Here is a 16,558-nt window from a genome sequence, read left to right as displayed (position 1 = left end):
AAAGAGGACAGCATCAGCGATAATGGACCACTGACAAAATCAATAAAGAACCGATGCCTGTTAAAGTGTCTCGTGCCCCAGCATTCCAAGAACCGGTAAACCAAGCTCCTACCACTGTGCTCGCTTCCTAGCGGGGGGGGGGGGGGGGGGGACGGATGGGTGGAGGAGTGGCCTGACCAGGGGCACGTGGAGAATACACAGAGTACTCTGCACTTCAACTTAGGCAGCCTGGCACTTGAAACAGAGCTGAGCTCTTCCGACTGCTGTTGTTTCTGAGATTACATTATAATTATAACATTTCTCCCTTCCCTTTCCTCCCTCCAAACCCTACCCTGTCCCCTTCCCTATGCGCCTTCAAATTCAAGACTTCATTTTCATCGACTGCTATTGCATGCACACATGTGTTTGTATACGTATATATTTTTCTAAATATAACCTGCTGAGTTTATAGAATATGACTTGTATTTTTTTAATATGTATGTTTTCAGGGCTGATGGTTTCGCACTAGACAAGCAGTTGGTGTGCTCCTCTCTGGGGAGGACCGCCTCATTGCCAGCTCTACTTCCTTGCCTGTGGTTCTTTGTGTAGGGTCCTGAGGCTTTTCCCCCTTGCAGTGTGGCGTGTGCGTTGGTGTCCTTCAGAACTAACCTCTTAACTAAGACTACTACAGTTATACCCTAAGAAGTCCCATCTCTTTGACTTGTGTCTCTTTTCTTAGTCCTCAGGTACAGCCTGCGATGCTGCTTCCATGAAATAGAAAGGTTAACAGATTGCCCCTGGGAAGAAGCGGCTGAGATGCTTTTCCAGGAGTGTTCTACCCTCTTACCTAGGCTGGCTTGGAAGCGGGGATGGATGAGACGAGGGAGAATGAGAGGTGGATGCTATCATCATGGGGGCACACAGAGTCCTGTGTCACAGTCTCACTAGCTTGCCTAACTGCTACATGGGACACAAAGACCTGAAGGGAACTGAGAACTGCTTGTGTCAAAAGCTGAGAATCTGCCAATTCAAATCCTCATTGAACACATGGAAAGGCAAAGTTTAATGCTCATGTAAAAGACTGTTTGAATTTTCCCCGGCTACATAAAGATGACAAGGTAGCCTCTCTGTGTGCTTCATCCCCATCTGAGCTGGTTCACGGGCACTGAATGTTGACGCCCCTCACACACATTCTCAGTCTCTCGATCTATTTATCCAAGGGTCTAATCAACACTCGGGTTTGCCTTCAAGTGAGACCCTGACAAAGGCTTTCCCAGATTTTCCTCGTGCAGGTCCAAAGACTTTCAGTTCAACTGTGATGTGGCATAGGAAAGGTGACGTAGGAAAGCCATTCCGAGCACAGTACTGGTGAGCATGCTACACGGATCACACTCACTTAGAGAGAGCCCTGTGGGAAGATTTGCCCAAAAAGTGAAACTGGAAGTTAGGTAAAGGGATTCATCTAGAAAATAAACCCTGAAAGAGAAGCCATCTTGATGATGTGTCACAACCTAAGAGGCGACAGTCTCCTGCAGTCACAGAAGTTACTCTCATAGCATGGTCCTCGGTGAAAGCAGAAGGAAGGGCAGACAGATGGCAGAATAGAACACCCAGAGTTTCCATCCTGACAGACAGGGCAAATACCTCAGTGAGAAATCCAGAAACCAGGTAAAAGGCTCGCATGTCTCAGACAAGCACAACGCTAACTGTATCAAAGCCCATTACAAACGTGCAAATACAAAAGCTAATTAGAGCTAGGTAATAGAAAAGGAGGTCATTTGTGACATCTGTTACATAATGGAGGGAATAGGGATGTCTAGGAATAGCTTGTGTGTGTTATTAAGGTTGTTACCAGTTTTAAATTATCATAACAATTTTATAGTTGCTATTTAAGATCTTTAGTGAACTGTCAACGAGAACATCTATAGAATATACATAAAAGAAAAGGCATAAGGGAACCAAAACATGTCACCACAAGAAAAACTATGTAACACAAAGGAATATGGACAGAGGAGGGGAAACAGATCAAACAAATCTCTCAGAAACAAAACCTGTAAGAAAATAACGAAAAAATTCTCTCCATCATTTAACTGCCTTAAATGTAAATGGATTAAAGATTATTAATGCATGGTTGAAGGATTTAAAAAGAGCAAGATCCAAGTATATGCTATCTACAAAAGATTCGTTTTATATCTAAGGACAAAGGATGATAAATTCTCAGATATAAGAAACTTCATGTATGAAAAACTCTGTTGTTAATACAATGAAATAGGACTGAGAGCTTTTGCCCTAAGATCAAGAGGCAAAGAGGAAACGCCCACTCTCTCTACTACTATTTAACACCGTGGGAGTTCTAGCCAGAGCGGCTAGACAAGAAGAAGAAATAAAATCTACTCTGTATTGGAAAAGAAGGGGAGTTATCTCTGCCTATAATGTCAGGTGTAATGATAGAAAACCACAAAATAACTAGTTAGACAAATTCATTCACCAATATTACAGGATATAGAACTAGAATTCAAAACTGCCTTGTGTTTTTATATACTAAGATAACAAAGAAAGAAAAGTAAACTATATCATTTAGTATTATATTATCAAAAAAGATGAAATATATAGAAGTAAACCTAACCTGGGAGGCTGAAAGATTTGTACATTGGACACTAAGAAAATATTTCTAAAGCAAATTTAAAAAAAATACAAATAAATTAAAAAGGCATGCTACACTCATTGTTGTGATGGTTTGAAAGAAAATGGCCCCTATAGTGAGTGGCACTATTAGGTGTGGCTTTGCTGGTATAGCCTTGTTGGAGGAAGTGTATCACTGTGGGAGTGGGCTTTGAGGTCTCCTATGCTCAAGCTACACCCAGTGAACAGTCCACTTCCTGTTGCCTGTGGATCAAGCACACAGAACTCTTATCTCCTTCTCCAGCACCGTTGTCTGCCTGCAAGCTGCCATGTTCCCCACCATGATGATAATGGACTGAACCTCTGAAACTGTAAGGAACCCCAATTAAATGTTTTCCTTTATAAGAGTTGCCATGATCATGGTGTGTCTTCACAGCAATAAAAGTCCCAAGTAGGGCATGCATAGATGATAGAATTAATATGCACAGAATGTCTACATTGTTCAAAGCAACCTACAGGGGCAATGCTACCAAAATTTCAATTGCTGTTGTTCAAATCAGGGTAACTAACATTTTCATCGCCACATCATTACTCTGGGTTTGCAGTCTTCAAAGTCCTATTTAATAAGTATTATTTATTATTAAATGGGTTAACATGAAAACTGTAATGCCCAAAGACTAGAACATAATACTTCTATGTTTGAGTATTCATTATCTAACCTCTAGCTATTACTAATACATACTACAATTGACTTTTTAAAAATTCATACACTTTTCTGGGCTCTATACACATATACTCCAGCATAAGTTTATATATATATATATAATTTTATAATATATATAAACCATATATATGTATATATACATATATATATATATTAGAAGCTAGGAGCAATGTTTGAGAGTGAGCACACAATGTTTGTCTTTCTGAGCCTGAGTTACCCCATCCAATATATTTTTCTGTTCTATTCATTCTCCTGAAATTTTTGAGGTTCTGTTTTCTTTTCAGCTCAAAAAATCCACATATATGCACGTTTTATTATCTCTTCATCTAATGTTGCACATCTAGGCTCATCCCATTGCCTTATATTGTAAATAGGGCAACAACACACATGGATGTGTAAGCATCTCTGGGGTGGGAAACAGAGACCTTTGGGTATCACTGGGTCATACAGAAGATCCACTTTCGGTTTCTCTATATGCCTCCACACTTCCATGGTGACCTCACCACTTACACCCCGTCAGAAGCGAGGAGGGATTCCCATCTCTCCATACCCTCCCCGTTATTTGTTGCCATTTGTTTTGTTGATGATAGACACTGAAGCTGATGTGGGAGATAATCTCAAAATAGTTTTAATTTCATTTCCCCCATAGCTAGGAATACTAAGAATCTTTTAACAGAATACTTATTGGTTATTTGTATCTCTTCTTCTGAAAGCTCTCTAGCCAGGCCATTGGCCTACTTTTTAAGGGGTAATTTATTTCTTTGTTCAGGCTCATGAATTTTTGCTTATTTTGACTATTAATCCTCTGCCAGATGTATAGCTAGCAAAAATTGTCTTCCGTTCAGTATACTGTCTCTTCACTTGATTAATTATTTCCTTTGATAAACAGAGGCTTTCCATTCATAAGATCCCATTTGTCTATGGTGGCCTTGTTGCCTGAACCACCATTGCCAGGACCTGAGTGAGGAGGAACACGAAGAGCTGATTAGTAGATATATAGTTTAAATATTGCAAGATGAAAATGGTCGAGACATCTGCTATACGACAATGAGAGTATGCACATTTTATACTTAAAAATGGTTGAGATGTAGAATGTATGGTATATGCTCTCTGATAAAAATGGTAAAATTAAGTAACTCACCTCCAAATTCTTAGAAGGAATTTCTCTTTTAAGGTATTTGGGCTGCACAAATGTGCACACATACACACAATACACAACATGCACACATCACTTGTTTATTTGACATCCTGAATTTTTCCTTCCTGACAACCCTACTCTTATGATAAAATTTACTTTGGTTTCAGCATACCAGCATGCGTGTCCCTCACATACACATGCACCCTGACATTAAAGCAGAGATAACTGCCTGCTTCAGAAAAAATAATCCCATTATTACCCTGAATAACCGTCGAAATTTCTAAATAAAAGTATTACAAACTTCATTTTCTTCCCATCATTGGATAGTCAATCCTACTCTTAAATACTCCAGCCATTCTGAGTTGCTTCTTTTAACAAGGAGAAATTAATAAACTCTCTTTCTCTTCACTTAATTTAAAATGTTATTTCCTGGCCACCCAGGATCCTCAACCTTTGGTCCAACTGTCTTAATCATCTCCCCATTTCAACCGGTTCTTACACATACACACATACATACCTCTCTCTCTCTCTCTCTCTCTCTCTCTCTCTCTCTCTCTCTCTCCCCCCCCCCCCCCCCCCCGTCTAGCTCTCTGACTGGTCTCTCCATCTGTCTGTCTCTGTCTCCTCTTTCTCCTCTCTCTGTCTCTATGACTGTCACTCTATCTCTGTGTGTCTCCACATATCTGTCTCCCCACCCCCACCCCATTCTCTTCTTCTCTCATGTATTGTACAAGAACAGGAACAAAATGAGGCAAAGTCATGAGTACAGTTTGTCCGGCAGAAAAACCCTCAATCCCCTTGCATCTCTGGAATAACAGTTAAAAAGTTAATCTCCACATCTCAGGACTCCAGCCACCCTTCCTGACTCTTCCTCAGGGGATGTGCCTGGATTCTTTTCCTCTTCCTCTGTGGCCAGGACACAGTTTAAAGGCAACCATCACCTGTTACTCATTCTTGCAACCAAACATTTTTCATCCCAGTTTTTCAATATGGTCCAACCACTATATCTACAAGTTTCATACCCCATTCAACAACATTTAGGAAAGCTACTATCCTGTACCTTCACGGATCGAAGACAAGCCTTTCTGCTACTATGCCTCACACTCATGTCTACTCGATATCAGGAATAGTCTACACGATTTAGAATGGATGTGGAAAGATGTGTAGGCTTGCATGAGAACACTGTGTCGTTCATTCTATAAAAGGAGATTGAGCATTTATAGGTTTCAGCATCCAATGGGACCTAAATGAAGGGAGAAGTGATGGAGGGAAGGGGGTGGGTGGGGAGGAAGAAGGGAGTTTTAAAAGGAAAGTCAACTGAAAATTCACCTCCTCCTTACTTTAAATACAAATTCCCTTGCCCCTGAGTTATCTTAGGCACTGAACGCTAGAAAATGACTATTTCTACACGTGTAAATGGCCTCATGACTTCCTTTCATGTTCTGCAGCAGCAGCTAAATTAGCAACAAGCATTTCTACGTTCATTGGCGGCTGGACCTTTTGGAGAACATAAAATTGGAAACAGAAGTTAAATTTGAAATAATCAGTCTAGCACGGAAAATATCCTCTCGTTCAAGAAACCTCTTTTACAGAAGGATCGGGATACAGCCTGTTCAATGAGACTGCATGTCTATGCTTTTACACATGAAGCTGAAATATTCTTACTTAGGTAGATGTTGGAGGTGTTTTAAGTGACCCTATTATTTCTAGTACTTGAGATTAAATACTGTCAATACAGAAAACCACAGCTCTCATCTAAAGGGAACAGGAGATAAGATATTCTGGGGCCATTCTTTAAGTGACGATGGTCCAGGAACACAGATTTAAGTTACCCCAAATTTCATGTTCCAACATGGAAGCAGACGTATGAAGGTCTATAGTTTTACAGAACAAAGAAAGCCATAGATCAAGGCAAGTTTAAAATGCATTGGTTGGTACACCAGAGAGGTGGTTACAGCAAGATGGAGGAAGCGTATCTGTAGCATTCTTAGCTTTTGGATTGGTGGAAGCCAGTGGGTCTTCTAAGTCAATAGATTCTCTGAGTCACAGGATGTTAGTTCTGGAACACTGGTGGGAAAGAAATGGCTATTCTCAGGACTACGCTCACCCAAGACAAGGCAATTAGTCTCTGGACCTGTAACGTTCCAATCTCCCCACATTAGTGAAATAGCGAATCAATCGGTCTCTGCAGACAAAGCTACTTTCTCGTCAGGAGGTTTTATTCCCACTTACTTTGCAGTAAAATGTTCTAATGACAGTCACACCACCTAGGTATTTATCACTTAAACATGACCACCCTATGCAATACATAATAATCAATAGACAATTAGTGTATTCCTTTCAAGACCACAAAGATTTTTTTTCTTGAACTATATACATCATGGATACAACTTGAACACATGTTCTACGGCTCAGTTAGCTAGAGCGTCTTGTGAATTAATATTGGAAGCAAGCCTAAGTAATAGCAGTAGGATGCCAGTGAACTGAAGACATCCATTCTAAGACTGTCCGCAGATGACAAATTCATTCAGAACACTTTAATCAGTGAAATGTTCCCAGCATTAGTGTGTGTGAATGAGGCATCGAGGGACTGAATAAATGATATCTAAATTCTCCTTCTTTTTCTTCTCTATCTTTCTCAAAAACAGAAAAGAGTATTTGAATGAGCCAAAGGTTTAAAATCTACTGGATTCCTACAAAAGGCTAACTACCAAGCAGAACATTTATAGAAATAAGAACAGATTCCAAATTTGTCTTTTATGTTAAATATATTACACTGAAGTCTTCTTAAATAACGTTTAAGGTTCGATTTAACTTGCAGTAATGCTGCCGTAAAGAGACAGCTGAGTTCAAGTTCTTAATTACCCGGGAAGTTGATTAATTTATTAGAACATGCACTTCTTGTCTTCTGAATGCACTGGCTAATATTAACCACTTCACCTTCAGAGAAGCATCACATGCATAAATTAAACCACAGATGAGGTTAAGCTATTTTTAATGGCTTCTCTAATTAGGATCTTTAGTTCTGGGCCTGGGGTGAGAAGAGGTTTTGAAGAACAATTTCAAATCATCAGAAACCGAGACTCCCCCAACGACAGTACTTTGAACTAGTCTCATCTCCAGTTCAGACATCGTTTTATTGTTTGAAGTTTTATACATGAATATAATGTGTTTTGATCAAATCTACTCCCACCCACTCTTCCTTTCCATCTCCTCCTGTACCCTGATGCAACTTTTCCTTCCCAACCTCATATACTCCTTCAAAAAACCCAGAGTCCACTCAGTGCCAAACTGCATGAGCATGGGAGGAGGCCATCACCAGAACCTGAATGGGTTTTGAATGCGTGTTCTGCTCTCGGGCTTGCTTCTGACATCCTAGGGGGCTGTCTATCCTTCCTGGATCTGTATCCAGCAGGCAGAAGCCATGGGTACCAATAGTAACATCCACAATGACCACTGAAACATCTATTCTAGTTGGTTGCTCTTCACTGCCTGTTATGTTCAAGAAAACTGTCTCTCCCTATTCTGTAAGCTATCAGTTGTCAATAGCCCTTCGGCTGGAGGCGAGACTCCGTGGCATCTTCCCTGATCTGTGCTAGCATTTTCGCTAGACTAATCTTGGGTAGGTCCTTATGCTGTACAGTCACGGCTGCCATGAACTCATGTCTGCAATGGTCCAATTGTATCTGGGAAATGGTTTTGCAGTAGTCCTCCCCTAAATCTGACTCTTCAAACCTTTCTTCCCCCTGCTTTTCCAGTGGGATTTTTTTTTTGTGGCAATATTTATTCAAGTCTGGAGAAAAATATACCAAAAAAGTTAGTTTCAGTCAGCCTGATGCTCTGCCTCATGAGCTATAGAGTCTTTTGTTAGACACGTAGATGACAGTAAAGTTGGCAAAAACTGAAAGTACCAAACGTAATTTCCTCAGCATAATTTACTGGGCCAAATAAGCACCCAGAGGAAATTGTCTGCAATAGAATGAAATAGATGAGCTAAAATATCAACATTCTCTATCTTAAGTTACAGATCTAAAAACTAGAATCGAGAATGTATGTTTTTGGTGATTACTTCTCAAATCACAACCAAATCTGTTAAATATATAAAACAGTCCAGCAAATAACTCCAAGATGTGATCCATAGGGAACCATTCCTTCTTATGCTTGACAGGATGGATTCAAGGGAGAGGAAGGTCACCTCAATAAGTCACACCTCTCTTGTCCGCAAGGCTGCTCAGGAGGGCAAAGCTCTTTAGAGCTGACTTCCTGGCTTCCTGCAGAGGACTCCTTCTTTGTCTAACATAAAAACTAAGCACGGAATGCCAAGCTGTGCTGTCTGCTTAAAATGCACCGAACCACAAACGCTTTACAAAGCAACCTAAATCAAGGATGATTGTGATGGCTCTCCTTGGTTGTCAGAGTGACAACATCGGGAATTAACCGAACCCAAAAAACATAGTAGCACACCCATGGGCTGCTTTGCTTAATTTGAAGTGAGAGCTACTTCTAATCTGGATTTTTGAGGCCAAAAGATACAGCTTAAATCTAGAGCTTCTGATCTGGGAAAACCCATCTGGGCCATGCCTTCTACTAGAAACCTATAGAAGGACATGGAAGAAAGTTTTTGTTCTTTGCCTGCTTGTTCCTGCCTCACGAGCAAGCCCATTCTTCGTTGGCATTAGAGCTACTGCTTCAGGATTCTGATGGATACTGAAGACCACCTGAGACATCCAGCCTCATGGGCTGAACAGCCACTGGATTCTTGGACCTTCCATCACAGACAGACAGTCAATGTTGGACTAGCTGGTCCACAGCCTGTAAACCATTCTAATAAATCCCCTTTGCCTATACAGAGAAAGATTCATCCTACAAATTCTGTTACTCTAAAGGACTAATACAGCCACTTCAATTTTTTATCTAAACTCACAATGTTAAAACGCAACCATGGCTGCTGAAATTTTCCTTTCGCTTTCTTATGGGCCTATGTACTTTGTTCAACATACATCGTTTTTACACGTGAGTGTAAAGGTGTCCATGGCCACACCAAGGTACGCAGGCACAAGTTCCAGGACAGCTTGCATCCTGAATATCAAACTTCAAGCTGTCAGGACTGGCGGCAAGTACTTTTACCTACTCAACCACCTCGGTGGCCCTAACATCTAATTTAGAGAGTGGCTCATTCTAGCAGGTTAAACAGTATGTATCCATACATACATATCCATACATACAAATGCATATATATATATTTATGTGTGTGTGTTTGTGTGTGTTGTGTATGCATATATGTATGCATGTGTGTATGTGTGTGCATGTGTGTATGTGTGTGTATGTGTGTATGCATGTGTGTGCATGTGTGTGTATGTGTGTGTATGTATGTGTGTATGTGTGTGTATGTAGGTGTGTGGGAATGTATGTGTGTGTGTATGTGTGTGTATGTGTGTGTGCTCTCAGAAGACAGATATACATCTGCTAATGGCAGGGCCAAAGCAATGGCTCAGTGGGTAACGACTCTTGCTGCCAAGTCTCATGACTGATCCCTAGCGCCCACAGGATGGAAGGAGAGAACTGACCCCCTCAAGTTTCCTCTGCCTCGACACAAGTTGTGGACTATGTGTGCCCACACATACACCCACAAATAAATAAATGTAAAAAAAAAGGTTTAGACAAGAATATTCATGGCAGCATTACTCACAAGCCTCAAAATGCAGAATAACCCATATGCCTATCTGCTGGAAAAATAGATGCATAAAATTTTAGAATATGCATGCAACAAAAAAGTTTAGTCATGATAGTGAATGAGATTCAAGTGTATGAAGCAAAAAAGACCAACAGCTCAAACATAATGAAGATCAGAGAAGGCAAAACGGAAGAAGACAGTATGTGTGATTCAATTCATAAAACCCTCCCTAGCAAGAGAGACCTAGGATCTCGTGGTGTTGTATGCCTATAATCTCAGGTACTCAGAAAGCCTAGACAGGGGGATCATGAGCATAAAGGCAGCCTGAGTTACAAAGCAAAGTTAAAGTCAAATTAGTAAGACCTATCTCAAAATAAAAGTGGTTAAAGGGCTACTGATACAGATCACCGGTAGAGCTTCTCCCTGGCTTATAGTAAGACCGGGGTTTCCTCCTCAGCGAGAGAGAGAGAGAGAGAGAGAGAGAGAGAGAGAGAGAGAGAGAGATCGGACTAATCATCCTTCGGGTGATGGAAGTGGCTAACAAAGGCTGCCTTCTAATACACCCAATGCTGACCATCCTCTATCCACCGGCTTCACAGACCGACAGCAGCCCTGGGTGAGCCATTGTATGTATGTACATACGTACGTACCCAGTCTTATGGGTACATTAATACCCAGTCTTACGGGTACATTAGGAAGGGAATGAACACCACATTCCTCATGGAGACTCCCTCCTTTCCTTGTCTACACCCCATGAGGAAGCTGTTATTCCCCGAAGAGTCAGCTACACAAAGCGTAAACAGTAAAGTCGGATTCAACCCATGCCTTTCTGTCTTCAAAGCCCATTAATTTAAAAAAAGAAAAAAGAAAAAAGGTCTTCACTGGGAAAATAAATATAAGGCTTTGGAAAGCAAACTAGCTTCATTAGATCAACAGCTGCCTAATGAGCTAACTGTTGCCACCCCAGATCCCGTCTAAACTGTCGTCTTAGTGACCAAAACTGACTTGGCCTCCGTTCTTCCCTTCATCCCTGCAGAGTCTAGCCGAGGTCCTGCTCATCAGACCAGCGACTCTGAAGATGTCCCTCTAGTCTCTGGCGACAGCATTTCTCTCATGCATAAAGTGAAGGCTGAGAGAAGTGAATTACTTCTCTCTAAAAACAAGGGTAGAAAATCACTGATTTGATGGATTTTGGTTTTCTTTTTGCCCCTTTTAAAACTCCAAACTAAGCCGGGCGGTGGTGGCAAACGCCTTTAAACCCAGCACGCAGGAGGCAGAGGCAGGTGGATCTTTGTGAGTTTCAGGCCAGCTTGGTCTACAAAAGCTAGTTCCAGGAAGGGCTCCAAAGCTACAGAGAAACCCTGTCTCAAAAAAAAAAAAAAAAAAAAAAAAAAAAAAAAAAAAAAAAAAAAAAAAAAAAAAACGCTGCCTGGTCTACAAGAGCTAGTTCCAGGACAGGCTCCAAAACCACAGAGAAACCCTGTCTCGAAAAAACCAAAAAAAAAAAAAAAAAAAAAAAAAAAAAAAAAAAAACGCTGCAAGTAAAAACCTCTGACCCAGAACAGAGCAGGGGGCCTCCTGGGAACTCAGCCTGAGTCTCAGAACAGCAATACCGGTTGAGAAGGGCGAATTCTATGGCAGGCTCTTCCCAGACTGTAATCTCCTAAACCAATCTCCCCAGCACACCCGTGCGCAGACAGTCTCACGCAGTCCACAGTACATAACCTGCTCGAATGCTCGCAAAGAACCTCCCGGGGGAAATGAGTCAACAAGCAGAATATAATGTCCTTTCCGCTGGCTTCGCTCCCACTCTCCCGTTCCCTCGGTGTCGGTGTAGGTCGCCACAACTTCACCCAAACTGGGCCACCAGTCCGCTTGCTTTTGTTTCCCTTGATCAGAAATTCAGAATTCTTAGCAAATCGCCCTTCCGCAGAGGCTACGGAAGAATATTGAAAGTTTTTATATTTTAATATGAGACGATGATCCTTAGTCTAAAAATGTTATTCGAGGAATATTAAACATAGAATTAAAGGATCTGCCCTTTAGGGAGCAGGGGGCCTCCCTGAGGCTCCCCAGTGCTCAGGCCACAGGAGGTCAGGGCCTTCTTTCGGCCAATTTCTCTAACCTCTCCACTATGGGAGTTTATGAAATGGAAAGCCAAGGTCATGAACCACACACCCTCAAAATCCGCAGCGCATCACTTGGGGTTCAAAAGTAACGAAGTGTCGGAAACCATGGGGTCCCTTCACACGCAGAAGCAGAAGCGACTGAACCAAATTGCTGATCCGTTGGCACCGCCACCTGGCGGTATGAGGAATGCAGAGGCCTCTCTTGGGGGTGACCCTGGAGCCGCTGCTCCCCAGACTAGAATAAGGTCCACTTACAAATGAGGCTACTGTAAGGCTTTGGCCCTGGAGGGCGGCGTGGCTGAGGATCCCAAGGAAAGACATCACCTGTCCCTTCTGATGATTAGAGGCTGTGGCGGTTTGAATAAAACGTGCCCATAAGTTCATAGGGTGTGGTGCTATTAGGAGGCGTGGCCTCGCTGGAGTAGGTGTGGCTTTGTTAGGGGAAAATGCGAGGGCTTTGAGATGTCAGATGCTCAAGCCAGGCCTAGTGGCTTGCATTCTCTTCCTGCTGCCAGGTGATCCAGATGTAGAACTCTCAGCTCCTTCTGCAGCACCAGGTCTGCCTGCATGCCGCCACGCTTCCCGCTGTGACGATAGTGGACTGACCCTCTGAACTGTAAGCCGGTCCAATGAAATGTCTTCCCTTCTAAGGTCATGGTGTCTCTTCACGGCAAGAGGAATTCTAAGACAGAGGCTGACCCCAGCAGATCACAGGAAACCACTCAGCTGCCCTGGGGCTTCCCCCTAAGACTAGAAAAGGGGCTTGGGGTGCAGCACGCTGAGTAGCTGGTGAGAGGGGGCGGAGCTCTGGGAGGAGCCGGTTTATCTGTCTCTTGTTGCTTTCCCCAGTCACGCAACAATGCCAGTGGAGTGGTGCCTGGCACTGAATACAAATCCCACATGAAGGATGTTCTCTAAGTGAGCCCAGTTCTCTAAGGGATAGGATAGAGCACAGCCTCTTCCTCTCTTCTCTCCTCTCTGCCTGCTCACCTCATTCATGAAAGACTCCTCTAAACTCCCGTGCAGCGGGAACGGACTCTCTCCTGGTGCCCTAACCACTCTAAGGGCTTCACTGCACCCTTGGAATCAATTAAAATCTCTCTTTTCTTTTCCTTTCCTAGTAAATAAGCGGGGCTCGAAAAACAGGATGTACCGCAGCCTGCATGCTGATAACTGCCGATTGGTTCAGCTGATTAATTCTTTCTGGAAGGGGCGTTGTTTTTCTTTCTTGAAACTGTATTATGTAAGCCTCAAAAGAGCACGCTCACCGAAAAGATTCTGCAAAGTAGTTGTGCATATAACTGACCTTCGGGGAGATTTATTATTTCTTAATTAATAGACCTGACCTGACTTCTACGGCAGTTCTAAGTTTCCAGGAAAAGAAAGGCACTTCAAGCCGAGTTTCTGTGTGTTCCTTTCCTACACGATACCGTTTCCTTATTAGAAATCTTTTGCATGCATGTGATATATAAATACTGATGAAACATTACTGATAGGTTATCATTAACAGAGAGTGTGATTCTTTCCGTTGTATGGCGCAGTGAGTTTGAACCTAATGCCACTGATCTGCAGTATCGTACAATGGTTTCCCTGCTTGTCCTATGGAGCCACTGGCATATAGATCTCGTCACGGTCTACAAAATTTTGTCTTTCCCAGAATATCATATACGATTGATCCATATGCAAGCTATACAGACTGGCATTTTTCATTTAGTTATATTTATTCATGTTTCCTCTTTATTATAGCATAATACCCACTCTATAATGTACACAGTGTATCTATCCATCCATCTACTGAGAGATATTTGGGTTGCCTCCAAATTTTGGGAACTAAGAACAAAGTTTCCAGCAAAGCTCTGTGTGCAGGTTTTCATGTGCATACAAGTCGTGGGATTTTTATGCAGCTACTTGAATAAATACCTAGGAGGGTGTATGCCTGGGAAGGCCATGTTCACAGGCAAAAAATAAAAATAGAACTAGGCGCATAATACAATATCCAACACTGGTGTGCAAACGGCAATGGACCAACAAGAGCACACTGTTTGAACTTACGGGCTATAGGGCCATCAGCAAACAACCTGAGATCAATCTCTCGGTCTGGAAAATGGCGGCAGTATTGTCATTTAGATGAGATTTCCATGAAAGCACAGGACACCATGATGTTCGACACACAGTGGGTACTCAATAAACAGCAGCTGTTATGCTCCGGATATTGCTATCAGATCAATACACTGATATAAATCGCAAGCTCTGAACTAGCAAAGTCAGCTTCCTCCCAATTAAAAAGAAAAAGTAGGACCTCTCAGCTTTACCCTGGTCCTCCCTTAACATCCAATTCTCTCCCAAATTTGCTCTTGCCATCTTCTCTGGATACAGGTTGTATAAAGGTGGTTCACGGCTCGTATAAGCCTCTCATTTATCATTACCTTGACAACTTGGTTTTCTGCCTCTAAGACATCACCAAGGTCACCAAATCCCTTCTAACCTCCAAACACAACCGACGGTTTCCATTACTTACCATATGAAATTCCTTAGCAACCAGTGATGCTTTCGATCTGAACTCTCCTCCTTTCTTGGCTACGGTGACTCTTACACTTTCCTTACTTCACCATGCATTTCTTTCCTGCACCATTAACCTTTCTGTGCATGCTTCTAGGTGACGTCATACACCCCACAGCACCAATGCCTTCCTAACTTATCTTCACAGCCTGGAAGAGAAGCACCTCATACACCCCACCTACAGACAGCCAAACACCCAACCTCGGTAGAACAGTCCCTCTTCTTCCTCTTTATGCCCCAACCTTTTCCTGACCCATTCGCTGTCAACATGTGTGTACACCTGATCCTCTTCTAATATGCTGGGACTTTGCACACACGATGATGCAGAGCCCTCTTAGGAGATGCTTGCCATCATTTCCATGGTTAGAAATGCCCACACACAAGGAACAATTTTCTGTGTTAGCTCCCAAGGGATGACTGAGATGTATTCATTTCACACAAGTTGTATTGTGTGAGGTCAATGGCAGAACCACGCAGAGAAGTGGGTATCAAACAGCCAGCCAGACGTGTGGACTCGCTATGTCACTTGCTCCTGGACACTAGACACGTAGAATGATGCTTTCAAATCTGTGCCTCTTCTCCGTGACCCTGCCCCGTGCCATGGGCAAAGGTAACACTGATGTTGATTCCACCAGTGCTAGGGACCCTCTTCTCCTGGCCCTCCCTTGCTGTGCTTTCTGCTCATGGTTCCCCTTCTTTCTGGGTGTGACACAGTCACACAATAGACTATCATTCTATAATGTGGGAGTGTCATATATCAATCTTTTGATTTCATTGGTTAAGTAATAAAGAAAATGCTTGGCCCTGATAGGTTAAAACATAGGTGGGTGGAGTAAACAGAACAGAATGCTGGGAGGAAGAGGAAGTGAGCTCAGACTTGACAGCTCTGCTCTCTGGAGCAGAGGCCATGCTCCCATCTCCCGGGCAGACGCGATCGATGAAGCTCCAACCCAGGATGGACGTAGGCTAGAATCTTCCCGGTAAGCGCACCTTGGGTGCTACACACATTATTAGAAATGGGCTAGTCCAGGTGTGAGAGTTAGCCGAGAAGAGGCTAGATATAATGGGCCAAGCAGTGTTTAAAAGAATACAGTGTCCATGTAATAATTTCGGGGCATAAGCTAGCAGGCGGCCAGGGTGCTAGGGACGCAGCCCCGCTGCTCCTATTACTACAATTCTACCTTTCAGAAGGAAGCAGATACACAGATGAACCTTGAAGATACTGAGCTGTGTGAAATAAGCCAATTCAAAAGACATGTGTTATATTATTGCCATACCCGAGGACCCTAGTGATTGTCAGACTCAGAGCATGCAATTACATTTGTCAGGGTGTAGAAGCAGGGGAGTGTGAAGGAAGGGCTTGTTTGTTTAATAAGTACAAAGTCAAAGGTGAATGGTGATGATGGTTGAACAATATACCTTGTATCAGTCAAAATGAAGACTTTTGTAATATATTTATACTACCACATTTTTAAGTACTTCAGAGCCGAGCAATGCATCATGGGGGATAGGTAAGTTGGCATGAATACTTTCACCCATGTGAGAAGACGCGATTGCACATCAGAGAGTCCCCTCCCCGCGATGAAGAGAGCTCTAGAACCTGGAGAATGAACTCTTCCTAAGGTTCCACTCTGTCTCTGTGTACTCTGAGCTAACAGCTTCACAGTGAGCAAGCTGGGAGTGGAGAGGAGGAAGTCAAAGCAGACTCACAGAGAGAAGAGTGTCTTGGCGCA

At 42.7% G+C, this 16,558-nt stretch overlaps 1 protein-coding gene across 2 annotated transcripts in view; it reads right to left on the bottom strand.

The window, feature by feature from the left end:
- The window catches only part of Plcl1 (phospholipase C like 1 (inactive)), a 275,177-nt gene that overhangs the window by 107,249 nt on the left and 151,370 nt on the right, over nt 1-16,558 (bottom strand). The window lies entirely within an intron of this gene.

The sequence above is a fragment of the Microtus oregoni genome, unplaced genomic scaffold (assembly GCF_018167655.1).
Source record: "Microtus oregoni isolate MIOR12 unplaced genomic scaffold, Mior012 000018F_ref0000195, whole genome shotgun sequence".
NCBI lineage: Eukaryota > Metazoa > Chordata > Mammalia > Rodentia > Cricetidae > Microtus > Microtus oregoni.
The sequence above is the reverse complement of the archived record's forward strand: the minus strand, read 5'-3'. Positions and strand labels throughout refer to the sequence as shown.